Raw genomic sequence first — 23,422 nt, forward strand, 5'->3', positions numbered from 1 at the left:
CGTTCAACACGAAAGCAACCAACTTTACTTGGGAGTGACCCAAGGAAGAAATGTAAAATATTGGTTGGAGTACTGACACCATCAGTAACCAAACACCCCTTGGGGAGGTCGATGTTCCGCGAACTAGCAGATGCCGACATCTCATGGGATGTTGCAAAAACAACAGCATAGGAACCATGTACGATGCTAGAGTCTTGTCGAGCTCCCGAGAGGAGTGAATAAGGAAAAAAAAAACAAAAAACATTGTCTCGCAGCCAAAATGGGATTGGTACAGAACGACGCATGTAACTTATGCGCAGAAGAAAGGAGTAGAACACCTTCTTTGTCACTACTCTGCTCCAAGCAGAACTCTTTAAACTCTTAAGGATATTGCTGACAAAAGTTTAAACTGTTTGTTAAAAACTCACCAAGACACTTATCACGAACTATGTTTAACACGACTTCAACAACACTGGTAATACTACGAACCCTTGTGGTCTATGTGAGATCTATTCAGATCAACCGGTTTGGTTTCTGCATTTCATTTGACATTTTTCAATTTCAGACTAACTCAATTTGAACCATGGAAATATACACAATCGAGCAACGCGTTAAAGTTATTCAGGCTTATTATGAAAACGGTGATGAGGCACATTTTCACCTCAGGGGATTCGTCAATAAGCAGAATTGCCGCATTTGGGCGAATGAGAATCCAAGAGTGATTGCCGGAAAACCAATGCACCCACAAACAGTGACTGTTTGGTGCGGTTTATGGGCCGGCGGCATCATTGGGCCGTATTTTTTCCCGTATTTTGAGGCCGGTCAGGCAGTTACTGTGAATAGTGTTCGCTATCGTGAGATGATAACAAACTTTTTATGGCCCGAATTGGAAGATATGGATATGGACGATATGTGGTTTCAACAGGACGGTGCCAATTGCTAACGAAACAATGGCTCTTTTGCGCGAAAAATTTGATGGCCGAATAATCTCACGTCGCGGCGATGTCAATTGGCCGCCAAGATCCTGTGATTTGACACCGTTGGACTTCTTTCTTTGGGATTATTTGAAAGAAAAGGTGTACGCCGATAAGCCAGCAATAATTCAAGAGCTAAAGGATGAGATAATTCGGCACATTAACGGCATTGAACCTCAATTACGCCTCAGCGTCATCGAAAATTTGGACCATCGGATGGAGGTGTGCCGCCGAGGCCGCGGCGACCATTTGGCCAATATTTTGTTTCGTACGTAATTGAGCCATACCAGTATTATAATAATGAAAAGAAATGATAATAATTTCCCAAACAAATTCTATTTTATTCAAAATCAACACCGGCCCTTGAAACTTAACCACCCTTAACATACATAAATTAATCGAATCCTGAACGTATTTTCAACAATAATTCTTGTAGAAGGAAGTAATGAATTGTCTATGTCTCTACTTCTTCTTGCCAAGTCGCCTAAAAATTAAATGGATCGTTCAGAGGGAATAGATCGTGATAATAGCTGGATAGCCCGAAGAAACACGAAGAAAGAGAAATTTATATCTAATATTCTAGTAATGACATCCCGACAATTGCGGGATCGTAATAATCGAAAAGTGAACACCCCTACTACACACATTATACATACATACATATACTCGTATATCCATACACACATATGCATGTAAATGCTACAGCTACACAGGCGCAATCTCTATATGAAAAAGGACGCGCACACGTTGCCACTCTTCGATGGGCGCCCTCTTCTCTTCCCTTTCATAGTTCACGCCTAACCTTTGTATTCAAATTGTCTGCCGTTGCCATAGCCAACAAATAGTTGATAATTGAAATTAATTACCAATAAAGTGATCGAGTTGCAAGCACTAAAGCTGTTGTTGCTCTTGCCTTTGCCAGTAGCCGACAGTGAATCGAACCTGGAATAATGAAGTGTAAAGTAGTGCATTAAAATTCAGTAATTTATGCGCGAGTATACAGCAGCGTAAGTATTCGAAAGGTACATTGATGTATGATGATGTTGTGTTCTTACTGCATTTGTAACTTGAGAGGATGAGCTATGTAAATGAGGTTTTACGCTCACCTTTTCTGTTGCTATTAAAAGGTATGCAAATTTGACTTATCGCCGATATTAGGCAAGATTAATGGATGTCGATGTTTTTTTTGGAGCAGACGTGCACAAAAATATTGATAAAATATGAGATTGACGCTTGCACTTCATACAAGATTATAGATTTTTCATAATGCAAAAAAATGCTAGAGTGACGCACGGAGCTATAACAGATTTGGCACGCGCTTTTCTTACGTTGAGCGTAACACAAATAAGTAACGTAGACTTTTATGCCAGCTGTCAGCAGCCTCCGCTAAAATTCATTTCCGCCTGAAAGTTTGCAGCGGGTTGCGGAGGAGAGATGGGCTTATGAAGTTGTACACTGCATCCATATTGCAGGAAGGGCGACTGCGCAACGGCATTGCATGACCCTTTCAATTAGTCTCGTCTGAATAAGGCACGCAACCTTGCAGTTCGGTTCATTACTTTTACAACTCAATCTTTGTTTTTCCCATTTTCCCTCAGACTAAACACCAGCTAGGAATGATATATATTTTTAATGAGTACTTCTTTTCAGAAAATGTAAGATTTTTCTTAAAAAAAGTCCATTAAAGACTGATGCATACTTCTCCTAAGCACATAGTCCAATCGAACAACTATGATTTCTTTTCACTTACACCCCGTTGAAAAATTATAAAGACACTACTAATATTTTATAATATTAATCACTTACGCGATTTTAGCCGAGTTTAACAAAGCCCGCCAATTGTTTCTTTTTTGTGCTTTGGAAACTCCAAGTGAAGCCAAGTCCTTCTCAACCTGATTTTTCCAACGCAGAGGAAGCCTTTCTCTTGGAAAAGACCCGGGAAATGAGAATCGACACACACCATTTTTGGTTGCTTTTAAAGCTGCATTCAACAACACGAAAAGGAGTTGCCTATTTGCCGCGATGTCTGAATTTGGTATCCCCGCAAAACTAATACGGCTTTGCAAAACGACGTTACTCAATACCACCAGCGCCGTCAGAATTGGGAAGGACCTCTCCGACCCGTTCTTTAACCTGATGATGAAAAAATCGTGCGAGCAGCAGAAATTAATCGCTCAGGCACAGTTTTTTATAAGAGCGTGCAATTCTTGGCGTATCCGACGATATTGACAGCATCGGCCTTAGCACCCACGTTGTTAGTTCTGCGTTTTGAGTGAGCGAATGAGGGCAAAACGAAGTACCTCCTGTCATCAAACAAACAGTCGGCGAACTCGCGTATCGGCACCCACGTCACTGTTGACAGTTATAATTTCGCAATTGTAAGAGACGACTTCCTTCATCTAAGAACCAGCACTAACACCGATAATAAAAAAATCAACCTTGATGTCCAGCGGAGAATATATCTTGCCCACAAGTGCTACTTTGGACTAAGTAGGCAATTGAGAGGTAAAGTCCTCTCTCGACGAACAAATTGCACAGAAGCGTGGACGATGACAATATCTGATGAGGCATCACTTGGAGTGTTTGAGAGAAAGATTCTGCGGAAGGTTTTTGGACCTTTGCACGTTAGTGACGGCAAATATCGTAGGCGATGGAGCAAATCTATATCGCTCACACCACAAAAATTATTTAAGGGTACCCGGTGGTCTAGAGCACGAAAATCTCACCTATTTTCACGATTTATTTTTTGCCATTAAAAATTTAAAAAACGATGTTTCAACTTTTCGGGCTTATTAGTACGTTTATTAAGCATACGAAAAAATTTTTTTTTACTTTTGAAACAATATTTATTATTATAAAAATGCCGCTGAAGATGACCCTCTCGAAAAATCGAACCCGGACGGCGTAGATGATTTCGAGACTTCTACTCATCCGAAACACAAAATTCAAGAAGATTCTTAATCAGAAAGAGTGCAATTATGGTCGGAACTAGAACAAATCGAAAAAATGAAAAATTGACAAAATGGCGCACTTTTGAAAAAAAGGTTCGTAAAATCGCTTTTTTTTCACTAGTTTTTAGTTTAGTTTATTTAAAAAAAATTATGATTCTAGTTCCGACAATAACGATACATGTTGTGAACAACATATCCAAATTTCAAGTGATTCGGTTGAATAGTTTTTTTGTTTTTATCCCCGCCGTGCCGAAAAAAGTCGTTTCGAGATAAATGAGCTTAAAGTTTGAGGTAGAGGAGCGTGCGGACCACTCTCTACCTAGTTAATGGGCTGTAGAAGCTATAATACTGGGAGTTTGAGCATGAAAATCTCACAGTATATTCTTAAGATACTATACTTTCGAAGTATAGAAAAAATAAATAATCGATTTTTTGAAATATCTAGACCACCGGGCCCCTTAATGCAACATTTCAAACTTTGTACAAAATTTTTAAATAAAAGTTTTGAACCAGAATTTTTATAATATTTCGACGTCTGAAGCTTATAAAATTTCAATAAACGTTATATGGCTGGTACCACTGCTTGGCAACTGCATCGCGTATGTAAGAGCAAGAAATTCGGCAACTTATTCTTGGATAACTATCATCTTCATCCTTAACAATATGAGTTGAGTAATTTGCAGCGCGTCGGCACTTGCAGCGAATTTCGCTCCTTTCTTGAGTTCTAGTATCGCCTTCATTTGAACGTCCTGATTCCCCCATCTATACAACGCAGTCTGGGTTTCCTGCTGATATACTTATATTACTTACTAAAATTCACTTCGACAGATAGTTTTTTTTCCCCCTAATAACGACCTACCCTCAGTCTGTTCACTTGAAAAATAGTCTGGGGCATTTCATTAACTTCTTGGAAGCATAAACCAACAACAACTTTCATTGGCAGAACAAATGGCAGATTGGCCATGAAATCCAAACGTGGCGTCACCCGACAAATTTGGCTAAAATCGATTATAGAAGATCTCATCGCTAATTTTTTTCTACTCCTCTTACCATCAGTACAGTGACTCAGGTTCAGAAAAAAAATTAATTTTTTTACCAAAGAACCAGACCATTTAATTTTTATGTAAAATTGGTAACTCACTCTGAAAATTCACATTATTTTTGTTTTTCTATCAGTGCACTGAACAAACTGGCGACTCTTAATCAGTTCTGCTGATTTGGGTAGCAGGGCACGAGGGCCACGAAGAACACGAAGGAAACGAGAAGGCAGATTTTTATGCCAAGAAAGGGACGGAAGGGTTATTTATTGTACCAACCGAAAATTTTTCGAGGGAAACTAAAAAATGGATCCAAAAAAAAAAAAAAAACTGGCTTAATCACTCCAAAAAGTTCCTGAACCTTAATACCAACAGAGACTTTGAATACCTCCAGAAATGCTCCCTCCTAAGGGGTTGGTTCAATTCCTCGCAATACTAAATAATTAAAATTGAGCACTTAGAGGCGCACAATACATCAATATGGTCGCAGTGCACAAAGGCCTTAGCCTAACCCGTACAACCATTACCATTAAACCATCATGTAAGTTTCGAGATACCGCCAAATAAGACTTTTGCATTAAATTATTTTTATAAAAAGTAATATTTTTGTAGTATGCAAAGTAAATTAAAAAAGGTACTTCTGCTATTTTTGCCTCCTGTGAGGATTGAACTCACGACCCCTGGTTTACAAGACCAGTGCTCTGCCACTGAGCTAAAGAGGCGCTTGAAGAAACATCTTCACATTTATAGCAAAGGTATTGCAAAAGGTGGCCAAGAATTGAGACAATAAAGCAATCTTGAAAGTTATCAGTTAACACAAAAAAGTTGTGATAAAAGAATGTACGATAAAAAGTGGTTACAAGCAAGAGAGGCATAAAACGACTTAAAAAGTTATTAAAAATGCCGCCCTATTTTGCTACCAAAACAATATACTTAGTATGGGTGAAGTTGTCTAACTCCGCAGGCAGTTTTTTCTGAGTTATTAATAAAAATAATTTCAACTTAGGCGATTCTTGACTGCAGAGGTGTGCAAATTCAGGCCGAACTGAACTTCAATTGATTATCTTAAAATTTGGTAGCATAACTAATTGATTGATCACTATTATTCTAATATTTTTAAGATACGGCCAGCCATCCAGTGAAAGTGGGGGTACAATAGAAGAAGTCAAGAAAGTTTGGTTCTGTCTGATAGGAGTATAGAAGCTTTGCCTACCCAAAAGAGACTGCACCTGCTCCTGACAGATTTCACAAATATTTAAATATTGTCTAAATACAGGGTGATAGAAAATAATTGCGCAAAATACTTATAAATAAAAACAAAATTTCATTACACTATAGAGCTAAATCCAATTTCGCTCAAAAGAGAAAAAAGTAGTGCTTCGCATTTGGAGTATATTTAAGGCGTTCAAGGTATACATATATATAAGTCCCTCTAACTCCAGTTAGAGCGTAAGGCCAGGAATAAGTTGTATCAATCCTGCCACGTTTCTAAATTGACGGCTGAATTTTTTTTGCAGTGGCTGAATTTTCATCTCTTCTCGGGATGAAATGGCATACAAAATCACAAGACCCTTACATTTGAAGTGTGAATAGGTATGTGCAACAAGTTTGTGTGAAATGCTTCCAGAATAATTTTTTGGAAAAAATTAATCCTCTAACTCCGTTAATTATGTGTTTTTTTGTGCTTTACCGGCTAAATAAAAAGAATAAAAATGTTGGAACAAATTAACCTTCTAACTACTTTACTTATGTGTTTTGTTTTTTGTGCTTTTCCGGCTAAATATGTATTGTAGTTAGAATTATAATATTTTGGAACAAATTAGGCCTCTCACTCCTTTACGAAAGTTTTTTTTTTTGTTCTATTTGAGCTAAATAGGAAGAATAACAACTGTTTGGAACAAATTGGCCCTACAACTCCATTACTTATATGTTATTTTTTTTTGTTTTACTCGCTCCCGGCTAAATAGAAGAAAGCCTCATATAGCAGGCGCACAACGGCTAAAATATTGTACGTAAATGTGAGCTATAAAATTTCTTTTAAACGAGCGATTTTACCTGTTTTTTTTTAGTCCAAAAAAATTGTACATTTTTTTAACTAGATTTTGTCCTTCAAACTAGAAATGAAATTTTATGAAATTCCGAAAAAGAACTGAATTTAACATCTGAATGCCATTAAATTATCTCACAATTATTAACTTTTTTCAAAATTTTTTCAGTTTAGGTCTTATCATATTTTCGCCTACGTTGTCCAAACGACCCGGTTTTCTATATAAGGCCAAGAACTGCAGCTCCAGTAGCATTCTAAAACATTAATGGAAAATGTTTATGCTGTTGCCACAACAACAACAAAGAAAGATTAATAAACGAAGTACAATTAATAAATGGTAATTATTCAGATATTCAGTATAAATACAATTTTAGATAAAACAAAGAAAGCCAAGCTAAAATCAACTTTTGTCGTTAATAAATATTCGCATCAGCATCAGCTGAGATCATCACAAAGCATATTAAATAATGAGAAACGAAAATTAATAAACAAAAAGAAAACAAAAAAATGTTAATGCAGTAAATCAATGTTTCATTTCACTTAATTTTTCAATGCATGCAAAGCAGCAGCAATGCACATAAACAACAATAAAAAGGAAAAGAAAAAACATCACGCCTGTGTAAACAAATAATGAATTGAAATTCCAACAAACCATTCGACACGGCCAACAAAAATCTCCGGAATTAAACAGCAAACGACGACCGACAGACGTGTGGGTTGTTCTCAGAGGTGTAATTTTCTTGCTACATACTCAATATTTTGTGTTTGCTTGTTGCGCAGTTGTCATTGGCATTACAACACCTGTTGCTGGTGTTGTTGGTACAGTTGTAAATCTATGTTATTCAAAAATGACACAGCCCATTCAAAATGCATTCGTCGCGGGTACAGTGACATTTCCAAGTGCCTGCTATGGAGTAAATATCGCTAACAGCTGTAAAATGAATGCATCTCGTTGGCGGTGGAAGAGGTGGTTTTCGTAAAAAAATGAAGAAATTTTCCTATATCTCTTTTCTCTTATAACCGCCAAAGCATTATTCATGCATTTGTTGTTGCGCTTATTGCATTGTTGTTTGCTTGTGTTTCTGCTTTACTCTTTTTTTGTTTTTATTTTTTGTTTTTGGTTACTTGGTTACTTGGTTTTTATCACCACTTCGTGCATCTCTCTTTTTTCGACGTCTCGCAACCATCTCCCACTCAACCTCTTTAAGCTGCGCTTGAGTGATGATTTTCTTCTATTCACTCCACTGCGATTGCGGCAGATAACTGGAGCAGAAAATGTTTGTCGTTATTGAGATTTCTTTAAAATTTGTTCGGTTTTTTGCTTTGCATTTCGTTTCATAATGTCTTGATGGAGTTTTATAGCTTTTGAGAGTGTGTAATTACAAGCGCAATTTAGAAAAGTTACAAATAAATAGTTTTTTAATAAGAGGTGTTATTTTGATATTCAAAGAAAAATGCTATTTTTTAATACAATATATCGTCCCCTTAGTATAACAATAGCCTATGTGCTTATAGGCTATTATTTTATTATTGAATTTTTGGATTCTCCATCGTCGATTTTATATGTGGTCAAAATTTTGTCAAATTCTAGTTCCACAAAGTGGGTCAAAACGTCAGTCAAAAAATAATAAATATTTACAGACATAACGAGATTTGAGTTAGAGCTACTTTCGGCAAAAAGTTTGAAATTCATTTTCTCAAAACATCAAAAAATGTATAGGCTATTTTAATACTAAGGGGACGATATATAAATGATCGGATGTTTATTTCATTATAAAGAGGAAGGTATGCCGTTAATATGGGAAAATAACATCAGGCATTACATTGCGCAGAGCTAGGCATCAGGCAGCCATTTAAGCTTCCTGACCACTGTAGTAACATTCAAGCAAAAGTCTTTGCGGTAGGAAAGGCTGCTGAAATAGCAATCGCAAAGACATCAAGCAAGTCCAAAATAAATATATACGTTGACAGCCAAGCTGCGATAAAGGTAATAAACTCATATGAAATTTCATCTAAAATTGTTCAAAAAAGCAGGGAAGCCATAGAGAGATTAGACCCCGACAGAAGGTTGCATATCTATTGGGTACCCGGACATAAGGGCATTGCAGGAAACGAAATTGTGGATGAGATTGCCAAAAGCGCTGTTTACAGAAAATTCGAACAAGAAAACGACATACTGAAACCTTTAAATACGGTATACAAAGACAACGCTGCGGACATGAAAATATGGATAGACAGGAGGTGGAATAATCTAGCCACTTGCAGATCCCCGAAAATCATGTGTACACAGAGTGCAGATAAATACGTCCGATTCGTACTAGCTCTGTCTAGAAAAGAAAGCAGAACTATAGTAGGTATGCTGACAGGCCACAATTTGCTAGCGGCGCACGCATACAAGATAGGAATCACAAGCAACGATAGCTGCAGATTTTACAATGAACTAGAAGAGAGGGAAACGCTAGAACACCTTCTATGTGCCTGTCCTGCATTAGCTAGAAACAGATTAAAATGCTTAGGGGCTTTACAATATGAGAAGTTAGAAAAAATCTCGGGGATAGAGCTCCAAAGTTTACTTAGATTCGCAAAAGACGCAGACGTATCGCAAGATGTCTACTATAAAGAAAGTAAGGGTCTAGCTCCATCTGGTAACACTAAGGATCAATATAGGTCTATGTGATGGCTTTCAGCCAGGCAGGTCAACCTAACCTAACCTCTCGATAGCGCAATCCATTCACCTGTAACACCTGTTATTGGAATACGCTTTACATATCGGAATAATGAAAGAATCAAATTTCAATATAAATTGTGTTTTTGGAGATGAAACTTTTTATACAGAATTAATGAATGAATGAACACTGCGAAAATCTAAAAGTCAAAGAGGATAATTTCAAAAAAAAAAAATTCACATTTTTTGGCAAGGATTATATGAAAAAAACTTGAATTTTCTTGGCATTTCTTTCATTTGGTGCCATCTGCCATGACGAAAGATCCATAAAACATTTTTTACCAAGGATTGTTAAGAACAATTTTTTTTTTAATTCTCCTGGCATTCTTCTTCATTTTGTTACACTTACGTCTTTGTCATATAATTTTATAGAAATAGGACAATTTTTTATATGCGGGGTCCTAGCTAGAACTTTGAAGTACTTAAGGGAACAGATACCTGTAAACGGCCATATTTTCACTGATTTTCATTAAAATTATTTAAAAAGAAGAAGTCAATATATTTTTTTCAAAATTGGCATACAGTTTATTTATACTTTAAAATAACATACATTTTGTTTTTAATCATTTAAAATGGCGGATGTACACCCAATTCTTCCAGGAAGATCGCAGGGGGGCTTCTCAATCGGCGGGCATTGTAGCATCGGCGTCAGTAACCTGAATACAAAAGACCCAAAATTTGTTTGTTTATTAATTACTTATTTTGTTATTAATTACTTACTCCGCAAGGTGGCGTACTATCGCCGCTACTATGGTTACTTGTACCAAATGAACTGCTCAAGAAACTTGACGGAGGGGCAACCAAACTAGTGGCTTATGCAGATGACATAGCTATAGTAGTGACGGGAAAGTACCTGGACACCATCAGAAATGTGATGAATAACACACTTAAAATGGTACACCAATGGACATCTCGCGCAGGGCTAGCGATAAATATGGAAAAAACAGACATGGTACTTTTTACCAGGAAGTTCCCGACGTGAAACCTTCCGAAGCTAGGCAACAACGAACTACTTCTCAAAGATTATGGGAGGTATCTCGGAGTAATACTAGACAGTAAATTGCTGTGGAAGCACAATGTTGAGGAAAGGTTACTTGGGGTCTATCACCCTCTCTGATGCATTGGTGCTACACGGCAGTAGTTAGACCGATATTGCTGTATGGGGCCCTAGTATGGTGGACTGCGACAAGAAAACTGAAATACTTAAGGCCACTGCAAAGGCTTCAGCGACTTGCTGCTCTGTGCATAACAGGAGCAATGAAAACCACTCCAACGGCGACGCTGGAAAGCGCCATGCCTGGCTATAGGACTTTTCACATCTAAACAGATGGCTCTAAAGCTTTAAACGGAGTGGGGGCGGGCATTTACTGCTCAAAACTAGGGACAAGGCAGCGGAAGTTTTTGCTGTGGGGAAAGCCGCGGAGCTAGTCTACACAAAAACAAGAAAGAACTCGATAATTAATATATACGTAGGCAGTCAAGCAGCAATAAAAGAAATAAGCTCAGATTGTATTAAGTCCAAAAATGTTCAACGGAGCAGGGAGGCCATAGAAAGGCTAGCAGCAAACAGAAGGCTGCATATCTATTGGATGCCTGGTCTCGAAATAGTAGATGAGATAGCAAAAATCGCTGTAAGACTACCTTCTGAACAAGAGAACGACATACCAAAACCGCTAAACACAATATACAACGAAATGGTCGACTTAGACTAATTTGACCACATGCAAAGCAGCAAAAGTCAAAAACTCACTCAATTCACACTTACGCTCTCGCGAAAGGACTGCAGAACTATCTAATCTATTGGTTGCACATGCGTACAGGATAGGGATTGCTAACACGGACAAATGCAGGAAATGCAGGGAGGATGTTGAGGAAACTTTAGAACACCTTCTATGCGTCTGTCCGGCATTATTAAAAACGCGTTTAAAATGCCTGGGAGCCCCACTGTTTGAGGGTCTGGAGGACGTCTCAAAAGCGAAGCTCCCAGCTCTACTTAGATTCGCCAAAAGCGCTGACATCCTACATAATGTCTACTTTCGGTATTCATTGAGGTCGATCGCCATCTGGTATCGCTAGGTACCAAAAGGTTTATGCGCGGCTTATTGCCAATCAGACTAACCTAACCTAACGTCTTAATTTCTATATGAATTAAGCAAAAATAAAAAAATAAAAAATTTTGCGGAATAAAATGCTTAAAAGCAATGAATTTTGGGGCGAATTTTCCTACTATTTTTGCTTCGAAAAAATTATTTTTTCGAAAAATTTTCGAAGTGTAAATTCACATAGAAAGTAATATCATAAAAAAGATGTGTGCAACATTTCAGTGAGATTGGGCAATAACTTTTCGAGTTATCGTGTACGCATTTTCAAAAAATATAGTTTTGAAAAAAAACGCGTCTTAAGTTTGAATACAACGTAACTAAAACGCTCCCAGCGCTCGAACGCAAAGAATAGAGTCGGACGATCTATAATATTAGAAATACTTACATTTTTTGACATATTCTTAAAGGACATTTTATGAAAAAAAAACTTTGTTTTTCAATTTTTACAGGGATCTGCCCCCTTAAAAAAAACTGAGACTCACAGATTTTTTTCAAATCGAGTTCTGATTATTTAGAAAAAGTGAATTCGGCCTTTCAATGCAATTTTTCCCAATACTTTATTAAAAATAAAAACAACAAAAACTGAGTTTCACAGTCTTTTTGGCATATAATTCTGATTATTTAGAAAACACGGGAATTCGACCTTTTCCCAAAATGTTCATTCAAACAACAACAAAAACTGATGCTCACAGCATTTTTTAAATCGAATTCTGATTATTGATTTGAATTCGACCTTTTCCTCAAATATTTATTAAAAAAAAATTTAGGCTCACAGACTCTTTTTAAAATCATATTCCGATTATTCAGAAAAAAAGTGAATTCGACCTTTTGCAAAACAAAAAAAAAAACAAATTAAGGCTCATAGATCGTTTTGTAATCGAATTCTGACTATTAAAAAATCATAAATTCCACTTTTTCCCGAACCGAGTCATTAGAGAGTAAACGAAGAGTATTTTCTTAAAGAGAATAAAATGTCTAGAAGAACAGGAGTGGATAAAAACACAGTTCATTCATTAATTATCTACTGTTGTTTTTGTTCGGCAGACTTAAAAATGTAAAAAAAACCAACAAGTAAGGAAGGCTACATTCAGTCTAGACCAAGCTGTATATACGCGCGCACATTTTATTAAAATTTTATTTGATTTGCTGTGAGTATTTGGAATCAAACGAACTCATAGACAATGAAGCTTTTAACTTGTAACATCACACGAACGGACGAAAATTTAGTCTTAGCCAGACTTTATACAAAATTTCCAGAAATTTAACAAATGATGACAAAAAAATGTCATCAAAAATCCCAATTTTCTAAGCTCCAGACTTTGTACAAAATTCACAGAAATTTAACAAACGATGAGAAAAAAATGTCGTCAAAAATCCCAATTTTCGAATATTTAGAAAATTTTTAGCAGTTCCATTTTTGTAAGTTTAAATTTTGCTCAAAAATCGCGTTGATTGCTTAATTTTTTTTTTGTACGAGGTCGAGCTTTTTCTTCCATATAAAAGACGTTCGAATATGAACCACATAAAATTCCTATTACTAAAATATTCTAAATACACTCAGTTCCGTTATTTAAAGTAATTACCTTGTAAATATGCAAGGAAATAAACCTACAAAGACTGGGAAATTATACAATTAAAAAGAGAGCCGAATGCATGTCAACAGCCAAGCTCCTGTATGAGTATTCTGAAAATATGTACGAGTATAGAGCACTTTTATTATTCATACATACATACACACATGCTTACATTCATATATTGTATCTTTATCATTATTAGTGTGGATTATGGGCCACTAACATAATTACACCACCGACCAATGCCGGCTGACTAACTGACATACTTGAGCAAGTAGAATAGACAAAACCGGTGTACAGCTATAATATAAAAGCTATTAAATGACATCTGTCAATGAGGTCACTGAGTGGTGGCGGTGGCGGCGGCGGCGGCGGCAAGAATTTCAAGAGCAGATTCAAATATTCTTGCCAGAAAACATTACTTGATTTTTGTTCGCCGAAAATATCATTAGTGCCGTGAGAGAAAAACAACAAAAAGGAAGCCTTCGGCTAGACCACGCTTCAGGGGGCAATGCTGGCTCTCCAAAATTTTCTAACAGTATATGGGCAATATCGAATGAATCAGATGAATGGCTAAATGATTAAAGAGAAAATAATATTAAAAATGAGCGAAAACGACAGCAATGCAGAGAAAGCAACAATAAGCGCGCAGCAGCAAATGAGGATGGGTTGGGCAACCCAAATGCGTAAATGCAAACGAGTTCGACTAGCATTGTGTAGCTATTGCGAATATCTAGATCTGTTGTTTTTATTTTTATTTTCGCTTTTTGGTTATTTGTGCGATAAAAAAAGTGTACGCACTTTCTGGTTTCTCCCAATTTTCATTTAGTGGAATTTGCCATTCCTACAATGTTTAGGCGTCCGCTTGGCTGATAGGCCAATTAAGATATCCGGAGCAAGTGGAAATTCCTATGTCAGGCTGTACAGGAAATAACTATTGCAAGTTATTAAAAAAATACTTTTAACATTTTAAACATTTTTACTGGGCAATAATCTTTTACTGGCTTTGATGGAGGCAGTGAGAGTTTCCTACACCACGCAACTAAATATTATATTTAATATCATTCGTTTCTTTAGCGCCCTTCGAAGAATTATTAAGCCATACTTACCTTACATAGGTTTTTTTTTTTCAAATCACTTTTTGCTTTCCCTTCTCCCTACTTACTTATGCACTCTAATGAAAATCCCATTTGTATTAATTGCAGCGAAAAAAACGTCGGATATGCATGTATTAAAGTAATCTACACATATCTACGTGCATATGTATAAGTGTTTTTTTGTTTTTGTGTTTTTACATATATACGTACTTTTCGTATACTAACATATACAGTTTTACTTGTCCTCTGTACCTGTGCTCACATGCGAAACACTCAAGCGAAAATTGGTGCCACTGAAATCACCAACACTTTAGTGGTTGCGGTTCAGTGGCTCAGAACAATCAACAAGCCAACTACTTACATGCGTACATACAGGCATAGAAAACATTGAAATATATTCACACAACATTTACAAACATTAGCATATACAAGAAATCGGAGATAAAATAGAGCCGTGTCGAAATCAGCCAGCCAGGCCACAGCGCGACACTCGCATAGATAGGGACTTAAATATGGAAATGAAAGAGAATTTTACACCAAAAAAATGTAGGAAATGTTCAAATAAATTGCTTTAACAAATCTTCAACCTTTACACGCAAATATATATAAATGTGTCTAAAAGTTGGATTAGTACAAATGGCGGGCAAAAGAGTTGGCTCTTAAACTTGGAGCTTAGTTCAGTTGAAGAAGCTGAAGAAAGTTAGAACACAATTCTGTATACATATATTTATTATGGGATGAAAGTATGACACTTTTTCATATAAGAATTATTAATTAAGAAGCTGAAGCTCAACAAAGCGGCGGGCGAAGATGGCATACAGCCTGAACTAATGACTCCCGATCCGCAAATATCAGCGGAAAATCTTCATCCCCACATCGTTCTGGACAAAAGGCATAATAGTGAAGCTGCCCAAGAAAGGAGACCTGCGAGACTGCGGCAAATGGCGAGAAATAACCCTACTTAACACCATCTACAAAATTGTAGCAGGCTCAAAGATATCGAGCGCTGCTTAAGAGACAAGCAAGCTGGTTTTCGGCCTCACCGAAACTGTGTTGACCAAGCCAACACACTTCGGGTTACAGTAGAATAATCAGTTGAGTGGCGCTCCCCGCTCTACATGCTGTTCGTAGACTTTAAGAAGACGTTCGACACTATCAAACGAGACGCAATGTGGCTGGCACTGAGTAGAAAGGGAGTTCCCGCCAAGATAATCCGCCTCATCAAAGCCCTCTACGAGAACTCCGAAAAGGCAATATCAGCGATCCATTCATTACTAACGCAGGCGTAAGGCAAGGTTGTCCCCTGTCGCCCCTTCTCTGCGCCATCATCGTCCTTGATTACGTCATGAGCCAACTGATCCTGCACAAAAACGGCATCGTATGGAGTTTCACCAGACATCTTGAGGACCTGGAATTCACCGATGACATCTGTCTGCTCTCTCAAAAACTCTCTGATATGCAAGCGAAGGCGGACGAACTAGTCGCGCTGGCACGCACTGTCGGACTGGAGGTCAACATCGCCAAGACCAAGGCCATGAAAGTTAATCGCAAGATAAAGAAAAAGATAAAGTTAACCAGACAGATATTGGTTGACCGGTGAAATTCGTCTAAAGCTTCTGCTACCTCGGCTGCATCATCACGGCAGATGGTGAAGCAGATGAAGATGTCAACTACAGACTAAACAAAACAGGGGCGGCATTCGGGCGAACGCATACAGTATGGGGAAGTTCAGAAATCTTCAGGCGCACTAAGCTACGATCATTCGGCTCATGCGTGAAGTCCGTATTTTTGTGCTTCCTCATCATCTGCAGAATATTCTGGCCAGAAAAAAATTATCAAAAATCTACGCGAATTTTAAGGAACTACAAACTGGCACTTTATTATACTAACTTTTAATGGGCCATTAAACTGCAAACTCAAATTTTAAATTTAAAAATTCTGTATATAAATTTTGAAATTTTGAAGAAAATTTTGTGATTTTTCATAAGCCTTTTGCAAAGTTTCATTTATACGATATTTGCTGTAGAGTGAACTTTATTTTTTATAAAAAATTAATATAAAATCATCTAAACTAAAGAAAATTATTCAAAACTGGTCAAAATGTTGTTGTACTATAGTTATTTCGCCGGCTGTTGGTAAGGTACGTTTCATAATCATAGGACACCCCTAATTTTTCAAAGTATTTTAATTTATAGATTTCATAGGAAAGTAAAAATTTTACACATCGATTAAAGTAACAAAAGTTATACGTTTTATTACAGGATTTAGAACTTTTTTTAATACATAAAGAAAATTTTTAGCAAAAATGTATTTCCAGACATTTCAAAATGATAAGGCACTGTTTAATTAAAATAATCGTTTAACAAAAGTATAATTTTTTCGAATTTTTTTTTCTGTCGTCTAGAATATTTTAGTATTCTATGGAAGCACCATTTGCTTTAGCGACACAAAATAACCTTTTTTTCATCGATTTTGCAAACTTTTTCAGTAAATTTACATCTAGAAGAGCCCATTCTGCCTTAATGGCCGCTTTAAGCGCGTTGGTGTTGTCAAATTGGCGATTGTTGGCGTAAAATCTTGTGATTAATATACCCCAAATGGGTTTAGATCCGGAGAATACGCCGGCCAGTCCATAGTTTCTATGGAACAATCGGTCAAATATTGCCTTGTTTCCCTGCTTACGTGTATTCGGGCTTGTCTTACTGAAAAACGAAGGGCACTTCCCGATTTTCCTGAATAAAAGGAAGGAGACTATGTTTCAAAACGTTTTTATAGTCCCCACTATTCATTCACCTGTATATCAAGAGTTGCTTTCGTTGTGATTGCACCCCAAACCATAACAGAACCACCACCGAAGCTGCGATTGGAAAATAAGAGGGGGGCTTTTGCGCAAAGCTCTCCAATAATTTAAAAAAACCGTCGGGTACATTAAGGTTCAATTTTTTTCATCCGAAAATATAACCTTCTTAAAAAATAATATGAAATTGGGCAACATTAAAAATATTCCAAATATCTTACTGTGTCCCAGTTGGTGCCTAGGTGTTTTTCTGCAAACTGAAGATGCGCCAGCTTGTGCCGTGGCAAAAGATGGGGTCCTTTTCTTATTTTTGATAATTTTAAATGATTGCATCTCTGTAATGTGCGCCAAACTGTTGCTTTTGAAACCTTATTTTGAACAACAACGCCAAGTTGGCGCAATACTTAGTCGTGTTAGAAGCTTTTCTTATGATTGCTCACTGTTCTCGACTTGATAGTGATAATTTTCTTCCAACGGGCTTCAAAATATTCTAATTCTCAGGACTCCGTAAAAAATTCTGGATAACACAACGACTTCTTCCTGTTTTTTTGCAATTAATTTGATTGGCAAGCCTGAATCCTTGTAGGCCTAAATTTTTCCACGTTTTTCTTGTGGTAATATTGAACCCCTCGCCATTTTAGGTTAAATTGAATAAACTTATAATTAAATACATCCAAAACAACAATCAGCACCTTCTATCTCTTCAGAAACTTATTTTCGAATAGTGTCTCGTCATTATGAAACGCCAAAGACTAGCAAAAGTGCGGCTTCTGGGGAAAAGATAAGGGTTCTACAAAATAGAGTAAACTTTCGCCCCAGAAACAATTGATGGAAGTCTTAAGTTAAAATGGTGCCAAATAAAAGCTACTCCGGAAAATAAAAGCGAGTTTATGGTAGTTCAAAAATTGATTGCCAAAGGTATGTTATGATTATGAAACGCACCCTATATATATGCACTCGTGTATCTGCCATCAATGAATTGCATCAAGTAAATGAATTGTAAAAGTAACACCAGAAATATATCTCAAATCAAATTGAAACATAAACTCACTTTCAAATGCAGCCAGGCACAAATATGATTTATTGGTCAAGTAAAAAAGTGCTACAAAAGTAAAATTGATATCAATATTGATCTAGCCGCACGCTATCAGTTTCAATTTCAATTTCGATTTCAGTTTCATTATATTTTCTTCATATTCATATTTTTCATATTACTATGCGCAAACACTTTTATTTTTATGTGTAACCATTTTAACATTTTTTTTTCTCTTTGGAGGCAGCAGTGCGTGCAAAATAGATCAATGATCTTTATGGTCCAAAACTGTTGCGCAGTTGGCTAGCAATCGGCCAAATCTCCAAGTGGCGGCACTAACGAAGGCAACTTTTCAAAACACTAAAAAAATTAAAAAAAAACGGTAAAAAAACAAAAAAAAATAAAAAATGTTGCCTGAAAAAACACAAAAAATTTAAAACAGAAACAAAAATATAACTTAGCGTCTCATTACAAGGAGTGCTAAAAGCGTTTATAAGCCCCTTTAGTATGAACAAACCAAGTAACTGAGTCACAAGTGCACTTATGCATACAGTACGTGGCCATTGAATTATGACCGATGATAAAAATTACATATTTATGGCTTTGAGAGCGAATAAAAAGCAAACGGTTTTAAAGCATTTAAAAAAATTTACATATTTGTTTTAATTAAAAGCTTCTTGACATTTTTGCATTAAAAATAGTTATTTTAAACTAATATTTCGTGGCTCCTCCACTTGCTGTTCAGACGGCCGCAATTCGTTGAAGCATACTGGCTACGCACTGTGTTATCTTCGTCTTAAGATTTTGGTCATTATACCACACATTTTCGATGTTTTCCTTAAGCTGTTGTATTGTGGTATTATACCGCTGGTATACTGGCGATTTGAGGTATGCTCAACATTTTTCGATGGGAATTCAGACAATTCACGCTCATCCTCATTGTAGGTATTTTTCAACTTTTTGACAACATTTACCACAGACGCCTTGGATATTCCAACGTTTCTTGCTATGTCTCCATAGCTCAGGTTCTTGACTTTCAAAGGAACTGCAGTTTCTTGCTTTTGTCCCGATGTCAAATCCGACGTTCGGTCAATTTTCTAAAAAAAAACTGGTCAAATTGAAAAAAGAAGGTTTAACAAATTCATAGGATATGTATATTTTGTACTTACTGTGGTTATATTTTAGACTAGCAAACCCGACCCCCTTCGCTGGGCACACTAAAATAGAATAGATATGGTTTAGAACAGAAAATATATGATTTTCATATTATTTATTTCTTTATTCTTTATTCAAGCGCTTTGGCATAAACAATATTTTTTGTTTTGCTATTTGTTTTTGAGTAAATATAAAATAATAGGTCTATTTATAAGTTCGTGCGGTTTTACAACAGATGGCGTAACTTGATTATTATTCCATCGATCCACATTTCCAAACATTCATTGGAGAGCTACTGTCGTAAGGCACAAACGTCAGTATAAGTTTTTTATTTGAAGCGTAAACAACAATATTTTTACCACACTTGAAAATGTCGAATTTCGTGCCAAATAAGGTGTTTTTGCGGGGAATTCTTCTTCATTATTTTAATATGAAGAAAAAAGCAGCCGAAAGTCATCGTATCTTGGTGGAAGTTTATGGTGAGCATGCTCTATCTGAGCGAACGTGCCAGAAGTGGTTTGCACGCTTTAAAAGTGGTGATTTTGGCTTGGAAGACGAAGAACGCGAGGGTGCGCCGCCAAAGTTCATGGATACCGAATTGGAGGAATTGCTCGATCAAGATCCGGCTCAAACGCAAGAAGAGGTTGCAAAAACTTTGGGAGTTGATCAATCAACCATTTCCAAACGTTTAAAAGCCATGGGAATGATCCGAAAGGTAGGCCATTGGGTGCCGTATGAATTGAAGCCAAGAGACGTTGAACGCCGTTTTATGGCATGCGAACAACTGCTTCAACGGCACAAAAGAAAGGGTTTTTTGCATCGAATTGTGACTGGCGATGAAAAGTGGGTCCATTACGACAATCCAAAACGTATGGATACCCTGGCCATGCTTCAACATCGACGTCGGCGCAGAATATTCATGGCCTGAAGGTTATGCTGTGTATCTGGTGGGACCAGCTGGGTGTTGTGTATTATGAGCTACTGAAACCGAATGAAACGATTACGGGGGATGTCTACCGACGACAATTGATGCGTTTGAGCCGAGCACTGCGAGAAAAACGGCCGCAATACGCCGATAGACACGACAAAGTTATTTTGCAACATGACAATGCTCGGCCACATGTTGCACAAGTGGTCAAAACATACTTAGAAACGCTCAAATGGGATGTCCTACCCCACCCGCCGTATAGTCCAGACCTTGCGCCATCCGATTACTATCTCTTCCGATCGATGCAACATGGCCTGGCTGACCAGCACTTCCGTAATTACGATGAAGTCAAAAAATGGATCGATTCGTGGATTGCGGCAAAACCGACCGAATTTTTCACAAAGGGAATCCGTGAATTGCCAGAAAGATGGGAAAAAGTAGTAGTAAGCGATGGACAATATTTTGAATATTAAATTTGTAACCATTTTACGTCAATAAAGTTTCAAATTTCGAAAAAAAACCGCACGAACTTATTCATAGTCCTATTATAAATTGAAAATCAGGAAAAAAGAAGATTGTTTTTAAATTTCAAATCATCGCATATGAATAAACAATCGTCTTTTTTCCTGATCATCCATGAATTTTTCGTTTCAATTTATATGTTTTATTAAGCATTGGAGCTTTTTTAACCATTATCCATTTATATTTGTCAAAAAAAAAAAACGAAAAAAAATTTCACATAATTTCATTCGGGTTTCACATTAAATTCTCAAATTTCGTAAGAAATTATTCACTGTTCCAAAATCCACTCCAAAAAAATTCACAAACAATTTTTACATGTTGCACTTACGTTTTTTCCTTATGGCATCCAAATCAGAAAGAAATGTTGACACATTGTAACTCACACTGTCAATTTGACAGTTCAGTTCCGCCCCAAGCGTTAAAAAAGTAAGCGACATTATGGCTGGTTCAAAAGAACGCTGTACCCGTTGCCAGTGCTCCGAATTACAACCAAACTTTACGAAACCCATTTTCAATACTTACTTAACAATGTGCGTAAGTTTGGTTTAATTCGGTTCAAAGACACGGCGGGTCCACGTTTTGGCATATATTTCGAGACCCTAGTCATCAATAGGTATGAAAATTACCCCGTATTAAAGCACTTATCAACAGCTTTCATTTGATACCGATATTGTACATACACAACCAAAGGTTACCCGGGTCCACGTTTTGACCTATATCTCGAGACCCCAGTCACGGAGCGGCATGAAAAATACTCTGTACTAAAGCATTCACCAACAGCTTCCATTTGATACCCATATTGTACATACACGTCCGAAGGTTACCCGGGTCCACGTTTTGACCTATATCTCGAGCCCTATTTCCAAAATAAAATATAATCCATGTTACTCGTGGATGATGTAGCTTTCGAATGGTGAAAGAATTTTTAAAATCGGTCCAGTAGTTTTTCAGCCTATTCATTACAACCAAACAAACAAACAAACAAAGTTTTCCTCTTTATAATATTAGTATAGATATATGAATATTCACTATTCCATTCTTTCACTTTTCAGACGATCTCAATTAGTTTTTTGATGCTCCTCACACAAGATCGAATTAATTCGCACTGGCACTTGCACACTTAACTTTTCACTTATAAGCAAAAAAAACTGATCCCTTTCTAATCGTCGTAGGCCAATTGACCGGAAATTTCTAAACACATCTAAGAACAGGGTCTAAGAACAGGAACCCCTTAATAGCCTTTTTTACCTGATATTTGCAGTTTTCAGAAAAAATGCCATCGGTCATATTTCAATGGCCAGGTACTGTATATGCCTACACACATACCTATGTACGTACGTTCATGCACTGGCGCTGATTTCTCTGACACGCATCGTTTGAGCAGCAACTGTCAGTAACTCAGAAATATAGAAGTTCAAGTGATTTTCTACTAAGCTGAACTAAGTATGTAAAACTTGAACTAAAACTGACTAAATTGTCTGCGGTATACCATAAGTGACCGGTATACACACAGATATCAATATATACGTGCATATATTTTCACATACTCACATACAGCTTCATACAATTGTTCCTCATTTAAGTCATTTCCTATGAAGATCGTCGTATTTCGCTTTGCGGCTCATAGCTTAATGGATATTTAAAATGTTGTAGAATTAGATTAATGGCTGCGCATACCGAGAAATGTATGTATGTACGCGTACATTCATAACTATTCATATGTTATATATTCTTTATATACGCATATAATTTTCATAATTTGTGTACTATTTGTGTTGCTGCCAGAACAAAGTCCCATTGCTTGAATGCCCACAACAATTATATCTATTATGACTTGCGCTGAAAATGAGCTTGACCAGTTGATCTTTTAATTATTGTGCTACTTTTGAAAACCCATTAAGTCGCTGACAGTTGATGGAGAATCACAATTATAAGAAATTAAGTCAGATATAGAACGCGTGCATATATAATTGCGCCTATATCTATATACATACATACATACATACATACGTACACTTATATTAAAAATATATTAAAATAACTACATATGGAAATAGATAATTTTCATTGTTTAATTTCTTCAGCAAAAAGCACGGCAATTGACACAGCCCGAGAAGCACAAAAGACTTTAGACACAAACTTGACAAGCAAATATTTAATACAAGCAGAGAAAAGTGTAACCTTAGTAATTTTAGATTTAATTTTTTTTAATTAAAAAAATATTTTTTACTTCAATCAAAGTAAATAACAAATAATGCTATAAAAAAGTAGTAAATATAGGTGCGCCACTAAGATCTCGCTGTTTTTTTGATGGAAAATACTACTTTATTCTGAAAAAATGGTTACAAGTGAATCATTGAAAGTATTGCCCATCGCTGGCTACTACTCTTTCCCATTTTTCTGGTAGGTCTGGTATACCGTCGTGGTGAAAGTGTTCATCTTTTGAGGCTATCCACGGATCAAGCCATTTTTTGATGTCTTCATATGAATGGAATTGCTGG

The 23,422-nt window shown here is 36.7% G+C and overlaps 1 protein-coding gene and 1 non-coding gene across 2 annotated transcripts in view; one reads left to right on the forward strand and one right to left on the reverse strand.

Annotated features, from left to right (window-relative positions):
* Window positions 1-23,422, forward strand: part of LOC128866622 (uncharacterized) — a 146,121-nt gene that overhangs the window by 19,889 nt on the left and 102,810 nt on the right. The window lies entirely within an intron of this gene.
* On the reverse strand, window positions 5,592-5,663 carry Trnat-ugu (transfer RNA threonine (anticodon UGU)). The gene has a single exon. It is a non-coding gene; the product is annotated as a tRNA-Thr (tRNA).

This window comes from Anastrepha ludens, chromosome 6 (genome assembly GCF_028408465.1).
Source record: "Anastrepha ludens isolate Willacy chromosome 6, idAnaLude1.1, whole genome shotgun sequence".
Lineage (NCBI taxonomy): Eukaryota > Metazoa > Arthropoda > Insecta > Diptera > Tephritidae > Anastrepha > Anastrepha ludens.